This window comes from Mesoplodon densirostris, chromosome X (genome assembly GCF_025265405.1).
Source record: "Mesoplodon densirostris isolate mMesDen1 chromosome X, mMesDen1 primary haplotype, whole genome shotgun sequence".
Lineage (NCBI taxonomy): Eukaryota > Metazoa > Chordata > Mammalia > Artiodactyla > Ziphiidae > Mesoplodon > Mesoplodon densirostris.
The window spans coordinates 70,284,756-70,292,209 of NC_082681.1; positions in this window are offsets into that span (position 1 = coordinate 70,284,756).

The window sequence follows — 7,454 nt, forward strand, 5'->3', positions numbered from 1 at the left end:
TATCTTCCTTCCCTATGTCCATCCTAAATTAATATGGTAGCAACAGGTAGTGTTTCTAAATAAGGAGATAGAAAATATAGTCCTATACCAAGAGTATTAATGAATTATTTATTTGGGATCCAGATCCCAAGGCCCTGCTATATGGTCATATTTAATTCCAATATTCAAACTGAGGCCTTCCAGAACTGTATCAATAATAATTTGTGACAGGAGTAAATCAGACCTTTCACTTCTCCTGTTAAGGCCTGACTACAAAGAAGCTGTCAGAAAAAGTTCAGGTAATCCTATTTCTAGTACAGGGGAGGGAAGGTGCCAAATAAGAACTAATTACAACAGAACAGCTATAAGAAAGAGAAAACAACTTTATATATACCTCCTTTTGAGACTGATTAGAGTCACTTTGAGAAAGACTTGGTTGCAGACTCTTGTGTCAGTGAATGAGGATTTCCTTTCCTTGTTCTGCTGTTCCTGTTTCTCCCGGATGGGTATACCTGTTATATTTTGGAGACTGGTTAAAATATACAACACAGAGGTTCCAGAATGAAAGTGCCAAGAATATGATTATTAATGAATAAATACAATCTATACATAATTAAAATTATTATAACTGTTAATGTGTGAAGGGCATTAGAGTTCATCAAAGAAGTTCAAGAAAATATGAGACTTCTTTTTATCATTTTTTATAAGTCTCCACAGAGCTAAGGAGTGAGGCATAATTCTCAAGATAAAAAAATACAGAATGTCTGCAGTTAAAAGAGCTCAAAAAATGTAACGGAACAAAAAAAATAAATTTAACAACATTAAAACCATATTTATTTTATAACCATATCACACCTTTAGAGATTTCGAGTGATACTTTTGAAACTGAGTATATATCCCAATTTTGATGACAGAATTAGATCACCATTAAAAAATAATTTTGATTACTTTTTCAAAAAGAAAAAATGGAATTACAAACCACAAGCTAATTAAAAACTCATTATATTTAGGTAGAAGGAAAAAACAGTGTAGGAGGAGATAACAATTAAAGCTAGACTTATCTGAATGTATCCTGCACTATACATTCAACTGTAGAACCAAGTAACTGTTTTACATAATCTTTAAAAAAATATTAAAAAGGGAAAAAAATTGAAAACAAACTGAGTTCCAGCCAAGATGAAGTAAAAGAGATCAGATTTAACCTCTCCCCTGAAACAAACAAATAAAAAACTATAGGAAACAAGGATGTGCAAAATGCTGTAAATCAAGAAATTTAGGAGAGTGAAGCCAGAAAAATGGGCAGCTAAAGAAATAAGCCATGAAATTGTCTCAGCTAATTGCCTTGAGAGAGCCCCCATGCTCTGAAGCAAGGAGAGGAAGCCTGGAATAAAATGGATCAATTTACAATGATAAAGCAGTCCATCCTGGAGTAACATCAGCAAAGATGGCAGAATAGGAAGTCCCCAGCCCTTGACCTCTACAGAAACACTGATTATTAGTTATCCATAGATGAGAATGCCCTTTGAGGGCTCCAAAATCCAGGGGAGTGATGACAGCACTCTAGGAGAACACAAAAAAATGAGAAAAATGCATCCAAAGAGGTTAAGAAAAAAGGTTTACTTTTTTCACATTGTTCTTCCCCCAAATCAGCACAGTACGTCTAAGGATATATACAGTTTGCAATTTCTCTGTTGAACAAAACATAAACTGAAGGGGACACTGAACTTTGCCAGCATTTGGGAAAATGCCTCTGAGGCCCATTGCTGTGGCACCTCATACAGAACACTGAAGGAATTAGTACAGGTAGACGACCTGGGGACACCTAGAAAAAAACTAAAAGGAGCAAGGGATCTCAGGAGTAAACATGCACAGATCTCAGAAGTAGCCCTGCAATCCCTCACAGCTGCATGGTAAGATCTTGCCTCCTTCACCTAACTCTCCCTTCCCCCTATCTTCTTCCCCTCTCGCAACCACCACCTTGTTGTCTGTATCTATGACTCAATTTCTGTTTGGTTATGTTTGTTCATTTGTTTTGTTTCTTAGATTCCACATATAAGTGAAATCATACAGTGTTTGTCTTTCTTCATCTGTCTTATTTCTCTTAGCCTAATACCCTCTAGGTTCGTCCATGTGGCCACCAATGACAAGATTTTATTCTTTTTAATGGCTGAGCAATATTCCATTATATATATATATATATATATATATATATATATATATATATATATATATATATATATATTCCATTGTATATAATGCTGCAATATATATATTCAATTGTATATAATGCTGTAATATATATATATATATGTATATATATTATTGTATATAATGCTGCAATGAACATCGGTGTGCATATATCTTTTTGTATTAGTGTTTTTATTTTTTTTTCAGATAAATACCCAGAAGTGGAATTTCTGGATCATATAGTTGTTCTATTTTTAATATTTTTTAGGAATCTCCATACTGTGTTTCATAGTGGCTGCACCAATTTACAGTCCCACCATCAGTGCTAAAGGATTTCCTTTTCTCCATACCATCACCAACACTTGTTATTTGTTGTCTTTTTGATAACAACCATTCTGACAGGTGTGAGGTGATATCTCATTGTGGTTTTGATTTAGATTTCCCTGATGATTAGTGATGTTGAGCATCCTTTTCATGGCCCTATTGGCCATCTGTTTGTCTTTGGAAAAATGTCTATTCAGGTCCTCTGTCCATTTTTTTAATTGGGTTGTTTGTTTTTATGATGCTGACTTGCATGAGTTCTTTGCATATTTTGGATATTAACCCCTTGTCAGATATACCATTTTGTTTGGTATAGTCCAATTTCTTTTGTTATAATCTTCTAGTTTTATCCCCTTGTTGTCAAAAAAGACACTTGAAAATGAATTCCATGTTCTTAAATTTGTTGACATGTTTTTTTATCTAGCATGTGATCTATCCTTGAGAATATTTCATGGGCACTTGAAAAAAAGTTGTATTCTTCTACTATTGTGTGGAATGTTCTGTATATATTTGTTAGGGCCATTTGATCTATAGTATTTTTCAAGTCTGATGTTTCGTTATTGATTTTCTGTCTCAGTGATCTGTCCATTATTGTAAGTATTGAATTGAAGTTTCCTCCTTTTTTTGAATTGCTGTCACTCTCTCTCTTTAGGTGTGTCACTGTTTGCTATATATATGTACTTTGATGTTGAGTACATATATATTTATAATTGTCATATCTTCTTGTTGAATTGACCCTTTTGTCACTATGTAATAAACTTCTTTGTATCTGTGACAGTTTTTTACTTAAAGTCTATATTTGCTGATATAAGTGAAACCACCCCATATCTATTTTGGTTAAGAGTTGCAATAAATATTTCCATCCTTCCACTTTCAGCCTATGTGTGTCCTTAAATCTAAGGTGGGTCTTTTTTAGACAACATATAGTTTCGTCTTTTTTTTTAAAATGCATTCAACCACTCTATGTCTTTTGATTGGTGAGTTTAACCCATTTACATTTAAAATAATTATTGATAGTTAAGGACTTACTATTGACATTTTGTTAATTATTTTCTACCTGCTTTGTAGTTCTCTTATTCTTCTCTTCTTCTGCTGTCTTTATTTGTGGTTTGACAATTTCTTGTAGTGATATGATTTGATTCTCTTCTCTTTGTCTTTTGTGTATTTGTTATAGTATTTTTTCTTCATTGTTACCACGAAGTTTGCACCAAACATCTTATAGTTATAATAGACTATGTTACACTCATAACAACTCACCTTCAATTACCATAAAAAGCTCTACACATTTACTCTTGTCCCCAAACTCCATATTATTGATGTTAGAGTTTAATTATTTTTATATAGTGTATCCATTAACAAATTTTTGTGGTTATAGCTATTTATAATACTCTTGTATTTTAATTTTATACTAGTAGTAAAACTGATTTACCTACAGCCATTACAGTATTATGATATTCTGTGTTTTTCTATGCATTTACCTTTACCAGTGAAATTTATACTTTCATATGCTTTCATTTTGCTGGTTAGTTTCTCTTCATTTCTATTTGAAGAACTCCCTTTAGCACTTCTTGTAGGGCAGGTCTGGTGGTGACAAACTCCATCATTTTTTTTTTTTTTATTTAGGAAAGTTATTTATCTCTCTTTCTGTTTTTGCAGAACAGTGTTGCCATTCACAGTATGCTTGTTTGGTCGTTATTTTCCTTTCGGTACTTTGAATACATTATCCCACTCTCTCCCGGCCTGCAAGATTTCTGCTGAGAAAAAGTGCATATGCTTTTAGTGGTCCTCCTAAATTTGTGATGAGTCACTTTTCTCTTGCTACTTTCAAAATTCTCTCTTTGTCTTTGACTTTTGACAATTTAATTATAATGTGTCTTATATAGACGTCTTCAGGTTTAACATATTTGGGGGTTCATATGAATCTGAATGTCCATTTATCTCTCATTATTTGTATATTTCAGCCATTATTTCTTTAAATAAGCCTCTATCCTTTATCGACTTCTGCTACCCCTCTCATGTATATATTTCTTTACTTGATGGCTTCCGATAAGACCCATAGACTTTCTTCACTCTTTTATTATTTTTCCTTTTTGTTCTTCTGATTATGTAATTTTAAATAAACTGGCTTCAAGTTCACTAATTATTTATTTTTCTTGAATGAATTTGATATTGAAGCTTAGTATTGAATTCTCTTCAGTAATTATATTATTCAGCTCTTGGATTTCTGTGGGTTTTTTCCCCATGCTTTCTTTTCTTTGTAGAAATTTTCATTTTGTTCATGTGTTGTTTTTCCTGTGTTCTCTTTTAGTTCACTAAATTTATTTAAGAGGTCTATTTTGAATTATTTGTCAGGTAGTTCATTGATCTCCATTGCTGTAGGATTATTTGTTGGAGCTTTATTAGTTTCCTTTGGCAATATCATGTTTACCTGATTCTCTGTGATCCTTGCACATTTGAGTTGGCATTTGAACATTTGAAGATGTGGTCGCCTCTTCTAGTCTTACAGGCTGACTTCAGCAGAGCTATTAGTCAGCAGAGACTTGGATACTGAGAAGGCCAGCTTGCTGTGTCCATAGGCAGGCAGTGCATTCTTCCAGGGTCTGCTAGGAGTTGAGAACTGCTGCCAGTTACTAGAGATGGGCTGGGCCTGTTGCTAAGATCTGTGGTCAGATGTTGATTTCTAACAGCAACCTCGCTTAACCACAGAACAGTGCCACACAGACCTGCACAAAAGCGGAAGCTCCCAGTAGCATAGCCCAACACTGGATCACCACCAGCAGCTTTATGCAACAGTGGTCCCTGTAGACTGACCCACGAAACTGTAGAGACAAGCCAGTCAGCTGCACCCAAATTTGGAACCAAGCCTACCACACCTGTCTGACCATGGAGATCCACCAGTGGCATCACCAAACCACAGACCCTGCCAGTTACCCCATGCAACTGTAAAGCCCAACCAGCCCCACTTGACTACAGAAACCAGCCAGTAGGCTCTGCCCATACATAATTACCTACGTATTCATGGATCTCTATTAGTGGCCACACCTGACCAGGAAGCCCATCCAGCCAACTTACCTAACCCTGAAGTCCTGCCTTCAGTCCCTGAGTGACACCATAATCTTGCCAACAACCCTGACATATCATGGAGCACTGTTATGAAAGGATAAAAGCACACCTTTTGGGAGTATGGCTGTATGTAAATACTTTTATTACTAGTATAAAATTAAAATACAAGAGTATTATAAATAACTATAACCACAAAAATTTGTTAATGGATACACTATATAAAAATAATTAAACTCTAACATCAATAATATGGAGTTTGGGGACAAGAGTAAATGTGTAGAGCTTTTTATGGTAATTGAAGGTGAGTTGTTATGAGTGTAACATAGTCTATTATAACTATAAGATGTTTGGTGCAAACTTCATGGTAACAATGAAGAAAAAATACTATAACAAATACACAAAAGACAAAGAGAAGAGAATCAAATCATATCACTACAAGAAATTGTCAAACCACAAATAAAGACAGCAGAAGAAGAGAAGAATAAGAGAACTACAAAGCAGGTAGAAAATAATTAACAAAATGTCAATAGTAAGTCCTTAACTATCAATAATTATTTTAAATGTAAATGGGTTAAACTCACCAATCAAAAGACATAGAGTGGCTGAATGCATTTTTTAAAAAAAAGACCAAACTATATGTTGTCTAAAAAAGACCCACCTTAGATTTAAGGACACACATAGGCTGAAAGTGGAAGGATGGAAATATTTATTGCAACTCTTAACCAAAATAGATATGGGGTGGTTTCACTTATATCAGCAAATATAGACTTTAAGTAAAAAACTGTCACAGATACAAAGAAGTTTATTACATAGTGACAAAAGGGTCAATTCAACAAGAAGATATGACAATTATAAATATATATGTACTCAACATCAAAGTACATATATATAGCAAACAGTGACACACCTAAAGAGAGAGAGTGACAGCAATTCAAAAAAAGGAGGAAACTTCAATTCAATACTTACAATAATGGACAGATCACTGAGACAGAAAATCAATAACGAAACATCAGACTTGAAAAATACTATAGATCAAATGGCCCTAACAAATATATACAGAACATTCCACACAATAGTAGAAGAATACAACTTTTTTTCAAGTGCCCATGAAATATTCTCAAGGATAGATCACATGCTAGATAAAAAAACATGTCAACAAATTTAAGAACATGGAATTCATTTTCAAGTGTCTTTTTTGACAACAAGGGGATAAAACTAGAAGATTATAACAAAAGAAATTGGACTATACCAAACAAAATGGTATATCTGACAAGGGGTTAATATCCAAAATATGCAAAGAACTCATGCAAGTCAGCCTCATAAAAACAAACAACCCAATTAAAAAAATGGACAGAGGTGGGCTTCCCTGGTGGCGCAGTGGTTGAGAGTCTGCCTGCTGATGCAGGGAATGCGGGTTCGTGCCCCAGTACAGGAAGATCCCACAAGCCGCGGAGCGGCTGGGCCCGTGAGCCATGGCCGCTGAGCCTGCGCGTCCGGAGCCTGTGCTCCGCAATGGGAGAGGCCACAACAGTAAGAGGCCCGCGTACCGCAAAGAAAAAAAAAAAAAAAAAAAAAAGATAGAGGATATAAAAATGGACAGAGGACCTGAATAGACATTTTTCCAAAGACAAACAGATGGCCAATAGGGCCATGAAAAGGATGCTCAACATCACTAATCATCAGGGAAATCTAAATCAAAACCACAATGAGATATCACCTCACACCTGTCAGAATGGTTGTTATCAAAAAGACAACAAATAACAAGTGTTGGTGATGATATGGAGAAAAGGAAATCCTTTAGCACTGATGGTGGGACTGTAAATTGGTGCAGCCACTATGAAACACAGTATGGAGATTCCTAAAAAATATTAAAAATAGAACAACTCTATGATCCAGAAATTCCA